Raw genomic sequence first — 21,816 nt, 5'->3', positions numbered from 1 at the left:
CAGTTTTCTTCATCTGTAAAATGAGAATTTTAAGAGTATCACCCTTGTTCTCTTAGCACGGCATTTGGCACATGGCAAATTATCACATTTTTATCAGCATCTCCATAATCATCAGCTCATCTCCTAGGGCTGTCAGTACAGTAGCCACCAGCCACAGGTAGCTCTTCAAATCTAAATTAATTATAATCAAATAAAGCTTAAAACTCCTTTCCTTAGGGGTACTAGCCTCATTTCAAGTGCCAGCTGTAGCTAGTGGCTACCACATTGGACAGTCCAGATATAGCAAAATCCCACTCTCACAGAAAGTTCTAGAGTTCCCTCTAGAGCAGGGACTAGCAATTTTTTTCTATCAAGGGTCAAATAAGTAATTATTTTAGACTTTGTGGCCGTAAGGTCTTTGTTGCTACTACTCACCTTCACCACTATAGTGTGAAAGCAGCATAGACAACAAATAAATGAATGGACACGGCTGTGTTCCAATAAAACTTGACTTATGGACACTTTAAAGTAAATTTCATCTAATTTTTATGTCAGAAAATATCATTCTCCATTCGAACTTGTTTAGCCACTGAAAAACATACAGCCAGGCGCAGTGGCTCACACCTGTAATCCCAGAAATTTGGGAGGCCTGAATAGGCAGATCACTTGAGCTCAGGAGTTCGAGGCCAGCCTGGGCAGCATGGAAAAACCCTGTCTCCACAAAAAACATAAAAATGAGCCAGACATGGTGGTGTGTGCCTATAGTCCCAGCTGTTTGTGGGACTGAGACAGGAGGATCTCTTGGGCCCGAGAGGTCAAGTGCAGTGAGCTGTGTTTGCACCGCTGCACTCTAGCCTGGGCGACAAAATGAGACCCTGTCTCAAAAAAAAAAAAAAAAAAAAAGTAAAAAATTAAGTTTACGAGCTGTACAGAAACAGGTGGTGGATCAAAAATTGTTTACCCCTTGTTTTAGAATATAAACTCCATTTGAACAAAGATCATGTCTTCCTCATATACTACATAACAGGATTCTGCTCTGCATTCAGGGAGAGTAATACATAGGTCACAGTCTTTTTACCATAGGAGCTCACAGACTGCCGCAGTCAGCCAGATGATGACCTCCCGCAAGAATGTCCATGTCCTACTCCCTGAAACCTGTGAGAGCGTTACAATACATGGCAAATGGGAATTAATATTGCAGTTGAATTTAAGGTTACTAATCAGATGATCTTAAAATAGAGAGATTGTCCTGGATTATCTGGATGTGGCCAGTGTAATCACAAGGGTCCTTCCATGTGGAAGAGAAAGATAGAAAGCTAGTATCAGAGTGATGCAGCATTATAAAGACTCATCTGGCCATTGCTGGCTTTGAAAATGCAGAGAGGGCCGGGCGCAGTGGCTCATGCCACAGCACTTTGAAATCACAGCACTTTGGGCGGCCGAGGCAGGTAAATCATTTGAAGTCAGGAGTTTGAGACTCGCCTGGCCAACATGGTGAAACCGCGTCTCTACAAAAAATACAAAAACTAGCCAGGCGTGGTGGTACACACCTGTAATTCCAGCTACTCAAGAGGATGAGGCAGGAGAATTGCTTGAAACCAGGAGGCGGAGGTGGCAGTGAGCCAAGATGGCTCCACTGCACTCCAGCCTGGGTGGCAGAGCAAGACTCCATGAAAGAAAAGGAAGGAAGGAAGGAAGGAAGGAAGGAAGGAAGGAAGGAAGGAAGGAAGGAAGGAAGGAAGGAAGGAGGGAGGGAGGGAGGGAGGGAGGGAGGGAGGGAGGGAAGGAGGGAAGGGAGGGAGGGAAGGAGGGAAGGAGGGAGGGAAGGAGGGAAGGAGGGAAGGAGGGAAGGAGGGAAGGAAGGAAGGAAGGAAGGAAGGAAGGAAGGAAGGAAGGAAGGAAGGAAGGAAGGAAGGAGGGAGGGAGGGAGGGAGGGAGGGAGGGAGGGAGGGAAGGAGGGAAGGGAGGGAGGGAAGGAGGGAAGGAGGGAGGGAAGGAGGGAGGGAGGGAAGGAGGGAAGGAGGGAAGGAAGGAAGGAAGGAAGGAAGGAAGGAAGGAAGGAAGGAAGGAAGGAAGGAAGGGAAAACGCAGAGAGGGACCAGGAGCCAAGAAATGTGGTCTGCCTTTAGAAGCTATAAAAGACAAGAAAACAGATTGTCTCCCGGAGCCTTCAGAAAAGGATGCAGCCCTGTCAACACCTTGCTTTCAGCCTAATGAGACCCATTTAGGATTTCTAAGTTTCAGAATTCCAGATAATAAATTTGTATGGTTTTAAGGCACTAAGTTTTTTGTAATTTGTTATAACATCAAAAGGAAACTAACACACAGATAAGTAGAAGAAATGGACATGAGAACAAATGTGCTACAATGTACTTGATGAGTAAATGAGTATAATAAGAGAAGCACGTGCAATAGAAACATTAGCACAGAGAAGATATAGAACCCTGTATGCAGAGAAGTAAGTCTTTCCAGAAGCACCATCAGAGGTAAATTTTGAAAGCTCAACAAGAATTTACCAGGGAGATGGAGGAGCTGGTGGTGTGACAGACAGGTGAGGACAGAGGAATGGAGTAAGGATGGGAACGTCAGTCCAGGCAAATGGAATAAATAAGAAAAAGAAGCTGGCATAGACAATGGCACCAAGGTAAAGACCATAGTTGGTTCAGGAACCTAGAAGAAGCCTGGGGCCAGGTGTGATGGCTTTCACCTGTAACTCTAGCACTTTGGGAGGCCAAGGTGGGAGGATCACTTGAGGCCAGGAGTTTGAAACCAGCCTGGACAACATAGCGAGACCCCATCTCTAAAAAAAAAACTTTTTAAAAAATTCAGCAGGGCGTGGTGGCACATACCTGTAGTCTTAGCTACTCGGGAGACTGAAGCAGGAGGACCACTTGGGCCCAGGAGTTCGAGGCTAAAATACTCTACATTTGAGCCTGGGAAGCAGAGCAAGACCCAGTCCCAAAAAAAAGAGCCTGAAAGATAAAGAAGAGTACAGTAGGAAGGGAAGGTAGACAGAGGCCAGATCTAGGAGAATCTTAGCCCTGCTGAGAAGCCTTTCTTTGTTTAATAGAATTCCAATTATCTATGGCTATCTAACAAGTTAACATAAGGCTTAAAACAATAATTATGTCTCATTTTGTGGAGCAGGACATTTGGCAAGCCCAGCTAGGGGGATTCTTCTGTTCCATGTGGTGTCGACTGAGGTCAGGGGTGGCAGTCACCTGGAGGATGGGCTGGTCTGAAGGATTCCAAGTGGCTTCCTGCTTGGTGGGGAAGATTAATATACCAGGCCCAGCTGACACTGTTTGCCAGGCACTTACATTATGGAAGACTCAGGGTATCCAACTTTTCCACAGTGGTCAGGGCTCCCAGACAGAATGTTCCATGAGAGCCAGGCAAAAGCTGCATGGCTTTTTATAACCTACCCTTGAAGTCCCAGTACAGCACTCCTGCTATTTTATTTTATTTATTTTTTGAGACAAAGTCTCCCTCTATCTCCCAGGCTGGAGTGCAGTGGCACCATCTTTCTCACTGCAACCTCTAACTCCTGGGTTCAAGCGATTCTCATGCCTCAGCCTCCCAAGTAGCGGGGATTACAGGCTCCCACCACATCTGGCTAATTTTTGCATTTTTTTAGTAAAGAAGTGGTTTCGCTATGCTGGCCAGGCTGGTCTTGAACTCCTACCCTGAAGTGATCCATCCACTTCAGTCTCCCAAAGTGCTAGGGTTACAGGCATGAGCCACCACACCCAGCCCATATTTTCTTATTCAAACAAATTACTTAGGCCAGCCTAGATTCAAGGGGAAGGGAATTAAACCCAGTCCGTCAATGGAAAGAGTGTTAAAGCTCTTTGGCCATCTTTAATCTGTCGCAACTAGAACAGGTAGTCAGTAAAGGGTATTTTTGATTACATATTTTTAAATATTTTCAATATAGAAAAATACAAAAAAGAAAATTAAAATCATCCATAATTCTCCCACCTAGAAACTATTTATAACGTTGTGAAGAATTTTCTTTCAAAATTTTTGATGTACGATGTTGCCACATTCTCCATTTATCTTCATGCTTTTCCACTCAAGAGCTTTAAGTAGGAAATAGATACCATTAAATTTGTATGTTGGGCCAGGCACGGTGGCTCACACCTGTAATCCCAGCACTTTGGGAGGCCGAGGCAGGCAGATCATGAGGTCAGGAGTTCGAGACCAGCCTGGCTAACATGGTGAAACCCCATCTCTACTAAAACTACAAAAATTAGCTGGGCGTGGTGGCATGCACCTGTAATCCCAGCTACTTGGAGGCCGAAGCAGGAGAATCACTTGAACCCGGGAGGTGGAGGTTGCAGTGAGCCGAGATCATGCCACTGCACTCCAGCTTAGGCGACAGAGCAAGACTGTGTGTCAAAAAAAAAAAAAAAATGCGTGTTGAAAAATATCTTCGGCATCAGTGCAAAGAATAGTTTGGCAAGGAGACAAAATGGGAAGCGATTGCTACAGCACAGGGAGTGGCCACTCCGAGGCTTGGCTGCAGAAAAGTAAGAAAGTGTGGGTAGGCGGGGAGTCTGCTATTTAGTTTTTTGATATGAACAACTTAACTTTTAAAAAATATTACATAGCACTTGCCTTTCAAGTTGCCTGCTTGGCCCTCTTCCAAGTGTATTTTCCTTCCTTTTGTTCCTGCTCTAAAGCTTTCTTTTTTCTCCAACTTTTAAGTTCAGGGGTACATGTGCAGGATGTGTAGGTTTGTTACATAGGTAAACGTGTGCCATGGTGGTTTGCTGCACAGATCATCCCCTCACCTTGGTATTAAGCCCAGCATCTATTAGTTATTCTTCCTGGTGCTCTTCCTCCCCCGACCCCCACTTCTCTGACAGGCCCCAATGTGTGTTGTCCCCCGCCACCATGTGTCTATGTGGCGATTTCTCAAAGACCTAGAGGCAGAAATAGTATTTCCCCAGCAATCCCATTACTGGGTATATACCCAAAGGAATATAAATCATTCTATCATAAAGATATATGCACATGTATGTTCATTGCAGCACTATTTACAATAGCAAAGACATGGAATTAACCTGAACACCCATCAATGATAGACTGGATGAAGAAAATGTGATACATATACATCATGGAATACTACGCAGCCATAAAAAAGGAATGAGATCATATCCTTTGCAGGGACCTGGATGGAGTCTAAAGTTTTTAAATGAACTTTCACTCCCACTCTAAAACTTGCCTCAGTCTCTCCTTCTGCCTTATGCCCCTCAGTCAAATTCTTTCTTCTGAGGAGGCAAGAATTGAGGTTGCTGCACATTCATACTGATACAGATTCACCGCCAGTAGCATACTTGGGTGCTGTGTGACTTGGATATGTTCCCAAGCGCTAATATACTTTGGTGCTGCATAGCTCACATGTGTTCCCTAGTGGTTAGAGACCTCTACACCTTGTTCGGCTGCAGGCGTTCAAGCCCTGTACAGTTTTCTTCTCCCTTTCGCTCTCCTGCTCTCTAACCAATGCCCAGAACAATTCCTCTCAGCCACAGTGGCTCTGCTCCCATGGCTGATTTTCAGCTCACCCCGACGGCTGGCTCACGGCGGTGGGAAGGACCTTGGGGTCTGCACCAAGTAGAACTAAGGCACTGATGACCCTCCTGGACAGGAGGCTCATGAGGGTGGTAGAGCTAAAGCCTCAAACCGTGCAATTTCCGGGGTGTCCTCTGTTTTTTCACATAAGATCGGCTCTTTCCCAAGAACCCACACTGCCTGTTCCCCTGTTTTCTCTGTGTCTTCTGAAAAGAGGCCTTGAGCACCCGCCGAATGAACCATCGGCCTCAGGGGCAAGTTGGCCACTTGGCTTTCACTTCGAATGCCACATGACTTCTTGAACACACGCTCCCTGTTATTCGTGTGCTTGCGGTTCTCGCATGGCAGCAAAGACACGGGCTTCCTTGAGGATATCCCCTGAGACTTATACTTGGTTTTAACCTAATAACTTGGATGACCTCCAACCCTTCCCCTGTCTGCTGGCACATGACCAGGATAGACACTAACTCTGGTTCTGCCAGCGCCTTGTGACTCACCATATGCTTTTCGTTTCTGTTATGCCTCGGGCCAAGTTTTCTGGTGGCTTTTGAAGCAGTTTGTCCGCCTCCGTAAGGCCTTATTCTGGCCCTTTAAGGATCCCACTTACTGGCTTTTTTGCTTTGTTTTGTTTTGTTTTTTGAGTTAACACCACTTTAGGAGGAGGCAAAATTCTGCTTTTGCCATTTGTGAGTTCTTACCCCAAGCCCCAACTCATCCAGAGGTTGCTGCTTTATGTCAAGATAGCAAATGAACATTGCCCTCTTGAATCCAAGGGCTGCTCTTTTTGCAAGCATATGAAGGCTTTCCACGAGTGTTCCTCTCACTTCCTCCCACTTCCTCCTGGAGCCTCCACTTCTCTAATGACTTCCACGCCCTTCTCAACAAGCATCAAGACCTGCAAGGTCACATTCAAAGCTTGCAGGGAGGGAAGTCCAGCCCCTTTGCGGCAGTGAGCTGAAAAACAGGCTTCCTGTCTCCTTAAAGAACACGGGAACTAGGCATCTGAGAAAAGAAATAATCATTTTGGCTTGGCACGGTGGCCCACGTCTGTAATTCCAGCACTTTGGGAGGCTGAAGCAGGCGGATCGGCTGAGCTCAGGAGTTCAAGACCAGCCTGGCCAACTTGGCGAAATCCCATCTCTACTAAAAATACAAAAATTAGCTGGGCATGATGGCACATACCTGTCATCCCAGCTACTTGGGAAGCTGAGGCAGGAGAATCGCTTGAACCCAGGAGGCAGAGGTTACAGTGAGCTGAGATCATGCCACTGCACTCCAGCCTAGGTGACAGAGCCAGACTCTGTCTCAAAAAAAAAAAAAAAAAAAAAAAGAAAAAAGAATCATTTTTTTGCTAAAATGCTCTGAGTGAGAGTCATTATAAGGTCCTGGAGACAAGAGACAGGCTGGTCCACGGCTGCAGGCACAAGAGACCCGTAGGACAGAGATGGAGGTTGCTCCCAGGCTAACAGATTACCATTAGAACAGAGATGAAGGCAAGGTTAGGGGGACACAGTAGGACCAGTTCACTCTGGAACCTCAAGGATAAACAGAGAACCCATTCTTCACTCCAGTATCTCCTCTATTCTCAAGTGGGTAATTGTGATGAGTTGGGACCAAGGATACATGATAAGACTGCTTCGTTCTGGAACCCAAAGGACAATGAAGGATGCCCCATTCAGGATAATAGGAAAGTAGAGGGAATGCTTTCTTTTTTCCTTTTTCTCCTCTGTTCTCTCTTCGCAGGTGGGTAATCGCGTCTCCATACCACAGGACATGCCCCTCAGATGCATCCCCAAAACTGGGAAAAGTTTTATTCCCCCAAACCTTAAGAGAAAAAAAAAAAAGTTTTCCTTTGTAATGCTGCTGGGCCTAAACTGGAAGGAAACTACGAAACTCAGCCATGGAACCCAACACCCCTGTGCAGGAGGTCCTCAGATTCGCCTCCTCTGTCTTTTGTAACCCAGATCAGAATAGGAGGACAGGGCTAAGAAAAAGGAGAAATGTGGAGACAAGAGGCAGCCTCAACGACTGGCTGCTTTACAAGCTCTCCGGCACTCTCCAAGTTGCCCTAAGGATACTCCTCCAGGTAACTGCCAGAGGTACAAAAAGCCAGGACACTGGAAAGCAAAGTGCCCCAAAGGGATAAACGGGGAAAGGCCCTGCACGGCTTGCCCCCTCTGCCACAAGCTGGGCCAGTGAAATGGGACTGCCCGGAGGGCCAATGGGCCCCTGGGACAGAATCCCAGCCCCTGATGGCCTTGAGCTGAATGAAGGGCTCTCTGCTCAGGTTGGTTGGCTTCCAAACCAGACATCATCATCAACAAGACAAAGCCAAGGGAAACTCTCAAGTGGCAAGTAAAATGATACGTTTCCCTTTGGGGTGCAAAAGCTGCCTATTCTGTGCTCATCTCCTTTACTAAACAACTCTCCTCCAAATCCTGTTGAGTAATCAGGGCAAATGGCATTCCCTCTCTCTAAAAGAAAAGATTCACACCCCTTTATATTACTTAAGGGACCAATTACCATTCTTCCATGAGTCCCTGGTAATATCTAAATACCCCACACCTCTTTGGAGCAAAAATATACTTTCCAGTCAGGTGTGGTGCCTCACGCCTATAATCTCAGAACTTTAGGAGGCCAAGGTGGGTGGATCATTTGAGGTCAGGAGTTCAAGACCAGGCTGACCACCATGGCAAAACTCCATCTCTACTAAAAAAATTTTTTTAAAATAAAAATAAATTTAAAAAATTGCCAGGTGTGATGACACGCACCTGTAATCCCAGCTACTTGGGAGGCTGAGGCATGAGAATCACTTGAACCTGGGAGGCAGAGGTTGCAGTGAGGTGAGATTGCACCACTGCACTCCAGCCTGGGCAACTCTTTCTCAAAAAGAGAAGTGTGTGTGATATATATATATATACTTTCCATATATACACATATGTATACATATGTATATATACACATATGTATATGTATATATGTATATGTACATACACGTATATATGTATATGTATACATATATACATATATGCTTTCCATATATACACATATACATATTTACATATACATGTATATATACATATACATATACACTTATATATGTATATGTATGTATTTTATATACGTATAATATGTATGTATATAAGTGTATATGTATATGTGTATATACATGTATATGTGTATATGTGTATGTGTAAATATGTATATGTGTATATATGGAAAGTATATATGTATATATGTATACATATATGTATATACGTGTACGTACACATACATATATACATATACATATGTGTATATATACACATACATATATACATATACATGTGTATATATACACATACATATATACATATACATGTGTATATATACACATACATATATACATATACATGTGTATATATACACATACATATATACATATACATGTGTATATATACACATACATATATACATATACATGTGTATATATACACATACATATATACATATACATGTGTATATATACACATACATATATACATATACATGTGTATATATACACATACATATATACATATACATGTGTATATATACACATACATATATACATATACATGTGTATATATACACATACATATATACATATACATGTGTATATATACACATACATATATACATATACATGTGTATATATACACATACATATATACATATACATGTGTATATATACACATACATATATACATATACATGTGTATATATACACATACATATATACATATACATGTGTATATATACACATACATATATACATATACATGTGTATATATACACATACATATATACATATACATGTGTATATATACACATACATATATACATATACATGTGTATATATACACATACATATATACATATACATGTGTATATATACACATACATATATACATATACATGTGTATATATACACATACATATATACATATACATGTGTATATATACACATACATATATACATATACATGTGTATATATACACATACATATATACATATACATGTGTATATATACACATACACATATACATATACATGTGTATATATACACATACACATATACATATACATGTGTATATATACACATACACATATACATATACATGTGTATATATACACATACACATATACATATACATGTGTATATATACACATACATATATACATATACATGTGTATATATACACATACATATATACATATACATGTGTATATATACACATACATATATACATATACATATATGCTTTCCATATATATACACACATATATACACATATATACATATGTGTGTGTGTATATACACACATAAATATACACTTTCAAGATGGGTGCTCACTTAATATTTACCTAACCTCTATCCTATTTCTCCTAGGAAAGCTACCTAAATCTTTAACCAATAACTTCAATATGGTCAGTCCCACCTCTGGGGTTTAGAAATAGCCCACACTTATTCAGACAAGCCTTAGTAAAAATCTAACTGAGCGATTTTTTTTCAAATTTTTAAAAAATAAAAATAAAAAATATGTTTAAAATTGTGTAAAGTGCTTTACACACACAGCTTCAAGACAAGCCCAATCCAGACACAGGATAGAGAAAGAACCCTCTGAAAGCTTATTTCTCACACTGCATATCCATCAGGGAGCCTGAAATCTAGTTGCACAGTTTCTTCACTCCAGAGCTCAGGTCTAAAAGGTGACCTCTTTATAGGACCGTGTGGCAGAGGGAAAGGAATGATGGAGAAGCCCACACTGACTCTTTTTTTTTTTTTTTTTTTTTTTTTTGAGACAGAGTCTCACTCTGTTGCCCAGGTTGGAGTGCAGTGGCATGATCTCAACTCACTGCAACCTCTGCCTCCCGGTTCAAGCAATTCTCCTGCCTCAGCCTCCCAAGTAGCTGGGATTACAAGCTTGCACTACATCACGCAGCTATTTTTTTTTTGTATTTTAATAGAGATGAGGTTTTGCCATGTTGGTCAGGCTGGTCTAGAACTCCTGACCTCAAGTGATCCTCCCACCTCAGCCTCCCAAAGTGCTGCGATTACAGGTGTGAGCCACTGCACCTGGCCCCATGCTGGCTCTTAAAGCTTCTTCCTGAGAGGGACACTTGGCACTTCCTGTCACATTTCACAGGTCAAAGCGGCCAGAAACCAATCAGGTTGTATACATGGGGCAGAGAAGCCTTGCAAGGGCGTGCAAGCTCCTTAGATCTGGCCACCGTCAGCCTCAGACCTCAGTTCTCTCCTGCTCACACATTTCTCCAGACACAGACATCCTGGCTGTTGCTCAAATAAGCCAGGCCCACCTGGATCTCAGGGCTGGCTGTTCCCTCCACCCAAAACACAGACCTCCCCAAACAGCCTCAGAGCTCGCTGCCCCACTTCCTTGGGTCTGTGCTCAAAAGCCACCTGGCCATCTTCAAAGTGCAACTCTCCCCATGCCGCCCCCCTACTCCCCTGTGCTTCGTATTTATCACGATCTGATGTATTACATGAATTTCTCTAGTCTGTTTATTCCCCCTCCCTCTCATACAAATGTAAGCTTCGTAAGTGCATTTTTTTTGTTTGTTTATTTCTGAGGTTTTTTCCATTATTGTTGTTGTTCACTGTTGTGCCTCTGATACCTAGAACACTATCTGGCACAAAGAAAATGCAAAATAACCAAAAAAACACTTTTCTTTCTTTTTTCTTTTTCTTTTTCTCCTGCCTCAGCCTCCTGAATAGCTGGGATTACAGGCGCCCACCACCAGGCTCGGATAATTTTTGTGTTTTTAGTAGAGATGCGGTTTCACGATGTTGGTCAGGCTGGTCTTGAACTCTGGACCTCAGGTTATCCACCCTCCTCGGCCTCCCAAAGTGCCGGGATTATAGGCAAACCACCACGCCCGGCCCCAAACCACTTTTCCAATAAGTCAATAATGAATGAATGAATACTAGAAAAATTATTAGCACAGGAGAAAGTCAGGAAATGTTGGCCTAAATTATAACTATGTGCCTCTCATTATATACCACAGTGCTAGGCTAAGTAAATATTGATTAATTAACTTGGTAGCATTCATTTGAAAACACTAGAATGTAAAAATGTACCTGGAAGTAAAGTTTATTTCCCAGCAGTTGAACTATAATGTTGGTTATCTATATTTTTCTGATTTTTATTGATAAACCCATATTTTGAGCTCTCCCTATGTGCCAGGCACTGTGCAATGTGTGTACATGAATGTCTTATTAAATCCACACAACAGGCCAGGTGCAGTGGCTCACGCCTGTAATCCCAGCACTTTAAGAGGCCAAGGCAGGAGGATCACGAGGTCAGGAGTTCGAGACCAGCCTAGCCAACATGGTGAAATCCCATCTCTACTAAAAGTACAAAAATTAGCTGGGTGCAGTGGTGGGCGCCTGTAATCCCAGCTACTGGGGAGGCTGAGTTGGAGAATTGCTTGAGCCTGGGAGGCAGAGGTTGCAGTGAGCTGAGATCACGCCACTGCACTCCAGCTGGGGTGACAGAGCAAGACTTCATCTCAGAAAAAAAAAAAAATCCACGCAACATCGACATTGGGAAGTAACTAGCACTAGTATACCCATTAACACTTGGGTACCTGAGGCACAGGCATATTAGATGAGTGACTTCTGCAAGGTAATGCAGCTAGTTAGCAATAGAACCAGATTTTCAGCTCAAGTTTCATTCCAGAGCAAGAGCACATAGTCACACTATATCGTCACTTTCTACAATGACCATAATTTATTTTTATAATAGGAAGAGGGAGGAGAAAGCTAATTAGAAGAAGGAGGAGGAGGGAGAGAAAAGAAGGAAGGCAGAAGGAAGGAAAGAAGGAAGGAAGGAAGGAAGGAAGGAAGGAAGGAAGGAAGGAAGGAAGGAAGGAAGGAAGGAAGGAAGGAAGGAAGGGAGGAAGGAAGGAAGGAAAGGAGGGAGGGAGGGAGGAGGAGGAAGAGGATGGAAGGAAGGAAGGAAGGAAGGAAAGAAGGAAGGAAGGAAGGAAGGGAGGGAGGGAGGGAGGAAAGGGAAGGAAAGAGAAGGAGGAAGGAAGGAAGGAAAGAAAGAAAAGGAATAAGAGGAAGAGGAGGATGAGAAGAAGGAGGAAGATGCAGCACCAAGATAAGGAGCTTGTGCCTCTTGATGCTATGACAGACTTCAGCCCAATCACTTCATTGAACAGTTCCTGCAAAGCCATGTATACATCCAAGACTCCTTAATCATGCGGGTATTAAAAAAAAAAAAACTCATGAGCTCTTCTCTTAGTCCAGGCACCAGTGTGACTGAGGTGAAACTGATTGCAAAGTGCTGATTGCTGGGAGACTGTCTTCCTTCCTTTTGATGAATCAACAACAGTTCACTGAATCATTAAACATGTTATGGATTGTGGGGATCACTGAAACTTAGGCCGGGCATGATGGCGTACGCCTGTAATCTCAGCACTTTAGAAGGCTGAAGCAGGCAGATCACTTGAGGTCAGGACTTGGAGCCAGCCTGATCAACATGGTGGAATCCCATCTCTACTAAAAATACAAAAATTAGCCAGGCATGGTGGCACGCATCTGTAATCCCAGCTACTTGGGAGACTAAGTCGGGAGAATCGCTTGATCCCAGGGGGCGGAGGCCGCAGTGAGCTGAGATCGTGCCACTGCACTCCAGCCTGGGCAACAGAGTGAGACTCTGTCTCAAAATAAAGAAACTTAAAGTATGTTTCTTTAGGATCAGTGGAATGATTCTAAATAAATTTTCAGATGAAAAACCATCATTCTTTAGACCTCGCAAGAATAATTGGAATGTTTTCTCCTTCAGTCACTTCAACCCGTTATCTTCAAAAGCTTTGGATGTAAAATGGAGTCTTTTCTGTGGTGTAGGCGTTATCATCATTTGACAAACACACGGAGGAACGTAGAAGAGTTTCAAAGGTCCTATTTCCAAAGCAAAAGATCAAAGGGTCAAAATAACAAGTGGTCACTAAAAGGGAAATATTTTTAGAAGGCTTAACTCACTAGAAGTAACAGATGTCTTCTCCTTTTTCACTTCGCTGTTTCTCTTTTACAAAGCAAACCCACTGCTGCATTATACAACACAATCCAAGGATAAAGGGGAACTCTGAGGTCTAGGACAACATCCTTGCCCAGTATTAGCTCATTTTAGGGGTCACTCAGCACTCAGCTGTTTGTGGAAGCGAAGTTGATCTTTGCATCCCACTCTCCACCTGTCTTGAGCTTACCTTCAATTCTAGACAAATAGTTAAAACTCCTGCTTGTTTGATCATTTTTCCATGATAGTTTCGTGGGTAAAATAATTTAACTAGCAGAAGGGCAGCCCACAGTCTGCCCTTGAATCCAGCAAATCATAGAAGTTCAAGTTGTTCTTTGAGTCCTTGGTAAAACAGATAATGTCTGCAATGTCTTAATATATTCCATGGATCTCTTACAAACTTAACTGCTAATTTGTTAGTTCTTTGCCACTGTGGCAGAAAACACATTCATTTTAAAGCGAACAGAGCAAATTTAACTTTGCCTTGAACTATGAAAGTGAACAATATCCTGTGACTCCTCACTTGTATTTTCATGACAAATTTAGGGACATTTTCTTAGTTTGGATTGTCTCCAGAATCTGAGACTTCACCCTCACTTGCTTTCTCCGTCAGGATGGAAAACATTACTTTGCTTGTCAGCCTTTCTTGCTATGTTTTATGAGATTCCAAAACTGACCCAAATAGAGCTTTTTCAACCTGTTAAAGGACATCTATGAAAAACCTGGAACATTTTACTCAATGATGAAAGACTGAATGCTTTCTGTCTAACATCAGAATCAAGTCAAGGACATCCACTCTCATCACTCTGATTTCACATTATAATGGAAGATCTAGTCAGTTCAACAAGGCAAAAGCAATAAATAAAAGGCATCCATATCAGAAAGGAAGAACTAAAATTGTCGAAAATCCGATGGAATACCAAAAAAAAAAAAAAAAAAAAAAAAAAAAAAGATACCACCATAAGTGAGTTTAGCAAGGTTGTAGGATACAATGTCAAAATAAAGAAATTAATTGTATTTCTATATACTAACAATGAAAAATTTAAAGTTTAAAACTCTTATTTCTAATAGCATCAAAAATACAAAACATTTAAAAATAAATCTGACCAATGTGCAAGACCAGTGCACTGGACACTGCAACACACTACAGAGATAAATTTTTAAAGACCTAAATAAACGGAGAGATTTAATTTGTTTGTGAGCCAAAATAATATCGCTAAGATGTCAATTCTCCCCCATATTACTCTATAGCTTCAGGGCAATCCCAGTAAAAATACCTGCAGTTGTTTGTGGGATTTTTTGTAGACATTGACAAGCTGATTCTAAAATTCATAAGGAAATGCACAAATACCTAGAATAACAAGAGCAAAGTTGGAAGGCTAATGGTACCTAATTTCAAAAGTCATTATAAAACCCCAGTAATAAAACAACATGATATTGGCATAAATATTGACAAATAGATCAATGAACTGAACAGAGTCCAGAAACAAACACATACATATATGGACAATTGATCTTTTTTTCTTTTTTTTTGAGACGGAGTTTCGCTCTTGTTGCCCAGGCTGGAGTGCAATGGCATGATCTCAGCTTACTGCAACCTCCGCCTCCCGAATTCAAACTGTTCTCCTGCCTCAGCCTCCCAAGTAGCTGGGATTACAGGCATACGCCACCATGCCCAACTAGTTTTGTATTTTTAGTAGAGATAAGGTTTCTCCATGTTGGTCAGGCTAGTCTCAAACACCTGACCTCAGGTGATCCACCTGCCTCAGCCTCCCAAAGTGCTAGGATTATAGGCATGAGACACTGCACCTGGTCTGACAATTGATTTTTAACAAGGATGTGAAGGCAATGCAGTGAAAAAGGACCACCTCCTCAACAAATGGTGCTGAAGCTTTTTTTGTTTTGTATTTTTTTAAGACGGAGTCTTGCTCTATCGCCCAGACTGGAGTGCAGTGGCGCGATCTCAGCTCACTGCAAACTCCACCTCCTGAATTCAAGTGATTCTCCTGCCTCAGCCTCCTGAGTAACTGGTATTACAGGGGCTGGCCACCATGCCCAGCTTATTTTTGTATTTTTAGTAGAGATGGGGTTTCATCATAATGGCCAGGCTGGTGTTGAACACCTGACCTCAGGTGATCTGCCCACCTCTGCCTCCCAAAGTACTGGGATTACAGGTATGAGCCAGTGCACCTGGCCCGGTGCTGGAGCAATTTGATGATTTGTATAAACCCATATGAACTTGGGTCCCTAAACTAATGAATATGTAGAAGACAACATAAGAAATTTTTTTGTGACTTTAGGTTAGCCAAAGGTTTCCTATATTTGACACCACAGCATGATTTGTTCAAAAAAACCGATAAATTGGACTTCATCAAAACTAAAGACAAACAATTAGTCACATCCAGATAGGATCAGACATCAAGCTGGAATCATAAAGAAATACTTTCTGCCTGGAAAACTCATAGCTTGCTCCAGGTCATCTGTCACCAACATGTGGGAATGGTTGATATATTTGCTGAGAGCAAATAGTTTATATGCTGAAGGCAATTTGAGGACATCTGGCCCTTCCTTTGTCCACCGATTGACCTTAGTAAAAACAGATAAGGGAGCCAATGGATATACACACAAAGCCTCCTTCTCTGCCCATTCTTTTTGCCTTTATTGTATGGACAATATTTGGTTTGATAATGCTAAGTTTGATGAGCTATATAACCTTCACCTTGTGTCTAGGGTTATTGCCCCAGAGTGAAGGAAGTACAAAACATGAACACAAAGAGGAATTTTAAAATCCTAAATGTCTTTGCCATTTAAAATATTTTTTTTTTCCTCTTGAAAAGTCAGTGAATGTTTCCTTATTACAGCACCGTAAAAAAGTCCCAATAATCCTTGTTTCTATATTATAGCATATAAATGAGATGAAACTGTATTTGAATTCCAGTTTTACCTCCCAACAGTTGTGTGTCATTGGGCAAGCAACTGAGCCTCAGTTCCTTATCTGTCAAAGAGTAATAACATCTTCATAAGGTTTTTGTGAAGCTAAAAGGAGGATGTGTGCAAACATGCACCACTATGCCTGGCACGTAGTAAATTGCCAATAAAGACGACATAAGTTTTAAATTATATGCAGTCAAATCTATCTGTCTTTTTCCCTGTGGCTTCATCTGACTAACCACCACTCGTCTTTCAAAATTCAACTCTAATGTCTCCTTGGAGATATTGTCTCTGACCTGCCCTGTCTTCTTGCTCCCTGGAGGCTTGTACATCCGCCCACTGGAACACACAGCACTTGCCACATAGTCAGGACCCATCTCCTAGTCTGTTTCTGGCTCCACCCACTGGATTATAAACTCCTTAAAGGTAGGGCATTTCTTCCACTTTGTGCCCTAGCACCTGGGGCATTGCCTAGCACGTACCAAGCACTCAATACGCATCTGTCTCCTTTTCCGTAATCAACAAATCTCAGTTTAAGTTCCATCCATCTGAGAAGTGTTCCTTGTCAGCTCAAGCTTCCACTGGCTTTGACATGTTCTATTCATCTGCGTATATCCCCAGTGCCCAGCATATAATGGGTGCTTAAATAATATCACATGAAAAAAATGAATGAATGGCTGGAGGAACGAGTAAACTATCCCAGGGTTCCAGAAAGATGGAAGACTATGATAAAGAGGAAAATGTCTGGCTACCTGGAAATTCTGGATCAATTAATATAAGGTTTTAATGCAGGGGTACCCAACCCTGAGGTACAGACCAGTACTGTGAGCTCTGCTCCTCTCAGATCAGCAGGGGCATTAGATTATTATAGCAGCACGAACCCTATCGTGAACTGCGCATGTGAGGGGTGCAGTTGTGTGCTCCTTATGAGAATCTAATGCCTGATGATCTGTCACTATCTCCCATCACTCCCAGATGGGACCATCTAGATGCAGGAAAACAAGCTCAGGGTTCCCACTGATTCTACATTATGGTAAGTTGTATAATTATTTCATTCTATATTACATGTAATAATAATAGAAATAAAGTGCACAATAAATGTAATGAGTTTGAATCATCTCAAAACCATCCCACTTTACCTTGGTCCATGGAAAATTTGTCTTCCACAAAACCAGTCCCTGGTGCCAAAAAGATTGGGGACTGCTGTTTTAATGCATAACTAAGCTTTCAAAGAGGAAAGGGAAACCTCAAGGGCCAAAAACATGCCACAGGCTAACAGGCAAAATAAAAGGCACAAACAAAAATGGCACTGAAAATATGACCATCCACAAGAGGGTGAGCTGCTGCTATAACTGGGGAGGGAGACACCTGACTGTTAAACTGACAAGCTACAGGCTTAGATTTTATTACCTACATAGACATAGAGATGAAGCTGTGGACCTGCATGAGGTAGAGAATTGAATCTAAGATTCCTGAATAAAACTGAGGACTTTGAAAATCTACCACCAAGTAAAAGGGTAGAAAATTACCCGGTAGCTCAGGAAGATAAAGAACCTTGTGTTGGCTGTAATCCTAGCACTTTGGGAGACCAAAGCACACAGATTGCTTGAGTCCAGAAGTTCGAGACCAGCCTGGGGAACATGATGAATCCCCATCTCTACAAAAAAATTACAAAAATTAGCCGAGCCTTGTGGCATGCCTGTAGTCCCAGCTACTCAGGAGGCTGAGACAGGAGGATCACTTGAGCCCAGGAGGTTGAGGCTGCAGTGAGCCATGATTGCACCACTGCACTCCACTCTGGGCAACAGAATGAAACACTGTTTCAAAAAAATTTTAAAAAGCTTGTGTCATCTGAGTCTGGATAAAATAGTTTTCCGCTGAGAAGCTAAACCCCCTAGCCTGCATTTCCAGTGGGTTTGGATCTGAAATATATAGTAGCGGAGTTGTCTGAACCTCTAAACTGATAAATTAATGTTTAAAAAGGTCCCAGGATAACGATATCCCTGGGGCACCTAACAGAAGAAACAAAAATCTCTCTGGAAGGCCCTTCCCATAACTCAGACCATAGGGATTCTCATAAATAGCGCTACCTGGAAGATGAACTCACAATAGAAAACTAACGGTCAAAACTTTAAATTATAAAACAGTCCAAAAATACTTTCATTCAAGCATGTTTACATAATCGAAGACATTAAAGACGGAATCAAAACTAAGGGGAAAAACATAGGATTTAAAAGAACTGCTAGTTTCTTCAAGGATCAAATAACTTCTAGAAATGAAACATGGAATTGACAAGGTTTGGCCAACTCACCCAAATCTCATCTTGAGTTGTAGTTTCCATATTCCCCACATGTTGTGGGAGGTGCCTGGTGGGAGGTTATTGAATCCTGGGGGTGGTTACCCTTATGCTGTTCTCGTGTTAGTGAGTTCTCGCAAGACCTGATACTTTTATAAGGGGCATTTCCCGCTTTGCTCAGCACGTCTCTCCTGCTGCCATGTGAAGAATGATGTGTTTGCTTCCCCTTCCACCATGGTTGGAAGTTTCCTGAGGCCTTCCCAGCCATGTGGAAATGTGGGTAAATTAAACTTCTTTGCTTTGTAAACTACCCTGTCTCAAGTATTTATTCATAACAGCGTGAGAATGGAATAATATAGGAATCACTGAAATTAAAATCTCAGTAGACTAGTTAAACAGGATATTAAATGCAGAAAAAGAGAAAATGTGTAAATTTGAAGAAAAGACTGATAAAATTACATGGAACACAGCACAGAAAAATTAAAAATGGAAAATAGGAAAGTTAAGAGCCATAGAGGATAAAGTACATTTTTTAAAATAACATATTCCCAATGAAAACCCCAGAGATGATGGGGTAGAAGGATCTGAAACATGATGGCTGATAGCATCCAAAACTGATGAAAACCATCGATGTGAGCATCGAAAAATATGCCAGGTCCCATTCAGAATACATAAATCCAAGCCCAAAGAATAGCAAAGCAAAATTGCAAAATCACCAAATACAAAGAGAAAATGTAGAAAGCAACAAGAGGAAAAAGACAGGTTATGTCATCTGTACCTAAAATAGAACAGCAATTCAATCCACAGCTGACTTTTTCACAGTACCAAGATGAAGGAATAAAACACAAGAAATAAAAACAAAAGAAATTGTTAAGACTGTGAATAAACCTAAACAAGTTTTTACTGGATAAAAATAATAGCTGTAATTACCAATGTGAAAAGTATAAAAACAATGTAGAAACTAAAATACTGGACAAAAATAGAATGTAGAATACTACAGTTAAAGCAGTCTAAGTTTTTTGCCTACAGTAAATCTACATGGAGAAATGGATTAAGACTGCCTAGGCCGGGTGCGGTGGCTCATGCCTATAATTCCAGCACTTTGGGAGGCTGAGGCGGGTGGATGGCCTGAGGTCAAGAGTTCGAGACCAGCCTGGCCAACATGGTGAAAGCCCGTCTCTACTGAAAATACAAAAATTAGCTGGACATGGTGGCAAGCGCCTGTAATCCCAGCTACTCGGGAGGCTAAGGCAGAAGAATTGCTTGAATCCAGGAGGCAGAGGTTGCAGTGAGCCGAGATCGTGCCACTGCACTCCAGCCTGGGTGACAGAGCGAGACTCTGTCTCAAAAAAAAAAAAAAAAAACTGTTCAACATATACATATTAAAACCATAGGGTTTAACACACCTAGGCCTAGTATTGTGAAAGTTCCAAACACTGAATATAAAATATAGACACATTCAGATACACACACACATGCACACACATATTTCTAAATGGTCATGACAAAAGAACAATAATCAGATAGCGATAACAACTTTCATCAACACAGTGGATATTAGAATGCAATCTAATATTGCCTTCGATGTGTTGAGAGAAAAATGTTTTGTTTGTTTGTTTGTCTTTTGTTTTTTTTTTTGTTTTTTTTTTGATATGAAGTCTCACTCTGTCGGCAGGCTGGAGTGCAGTGGTGCAATCTCAGCTCACTGCAACCTCTGCCTCCCAGGTTCAAGTGATTCCCCTGCCTCAGCCTCTCAAGTAGCTGGGACTATGGGCGCACACCACCACGCCCAGCTAATTTTTTGTATCTTAGTAGAGACAAGGTTCCATGTCTCTACATGTCAACATGGTCAACACCATGTTGACCAGGATAGTCTCAATCTCCTGACCTCATGATCCGCCTGCCTCGGCCCCTCAAAGTGCTGGGATTGCTGGGATTACAGGCATGAGCCACCGCGCCCAGCCAAGAAAAATGTTTTTAAACAAAATATTATATTCCAAGCCAAAATATCAAAAAACATGTGAAAACATAATAGATATTTTGGGGCATTAAAGGACTCATAAAGTTGTGTCTCAAGTACAGTTTGTTAAAGCTTACTTGAAAATGTAATCCAGGCCAGGCATGCGGCTGTCCCCTGTAATCCCAGCACTTTGGGAAGCTCTGGCAGATCACCTGAGTTCAGAAGTTCACGACCAGCCTGGCCAACATGGTGAAACCCCGTCTTTCCTAAAACTACAGAAATTAGCCGAGTGTAGTGGCGGGTACCTGTAATCCCAGCTACTTGGGAGGCTGAGGCGGAAGAATCACTTGAACCCAGGAGGTGGAGGTTGCAGTGAGCCGAGATCACACCACTGTACTCCAGCCTGGGCAACAAAAGTGAAACTCCATGTCAAATAAAATAAATAAAAATGGAAGATATACCCAAAAAAAAGAATAAAATTGTATTTGAAACATTAGATCGAGCATAGGAGAAAAAAAATGAAGGGAAGTAATTGAAAATCATCTGCGTAGAAAACCAGAGAGCACTGAATCTGTATTTGACCAGATGGGTTGAATAATATGGAAATAAGTACGCACGGGGAAGAAAGGTATCTGTCAACTTGCCGGGCTGATAAGAGTTTGGAAAAAGATCTGGAGTAGCATTAAACTGGAGAATTCATTTGAACCCAACACTCGAAACATTCTCCACACTATGACATTAAGATTGTAAAATTGAATATTTACTGGTGAAACTGCAGTCTCACAGTGAGCCTTCGTTCTGAAGTGAACAAAATTTACATGATAATAATGAATTAATGGCAGAAAATGCTACAACAAGCAGAGATATAGCAGATGAAAGAAGAGAATTAAACGAATTAGAAGTGATGGAGGGAAGGATAGTGTTCCGATATCCTCTCATTGTCAACCAGATTTGATGCATGATGAGTAAAGGAATAAAGGTTTATGATCATTGCTGTCATATGCAA

This window comes from Macaca fascicularis, chromosome 16 (assembly GCF_037993035.2).
Source record: "Macaca fascicularis isolate 582-1 chromosome 16, T2T-MFA8v1.1".
NCBI lineage: Eukaryota > Metazoa > Chordata > Mammalia > Primates > Cercopithecidae > Macaca > Macaca fascicularis.
Note: the sequence above shows the minus strand (reverse complement) of the source record.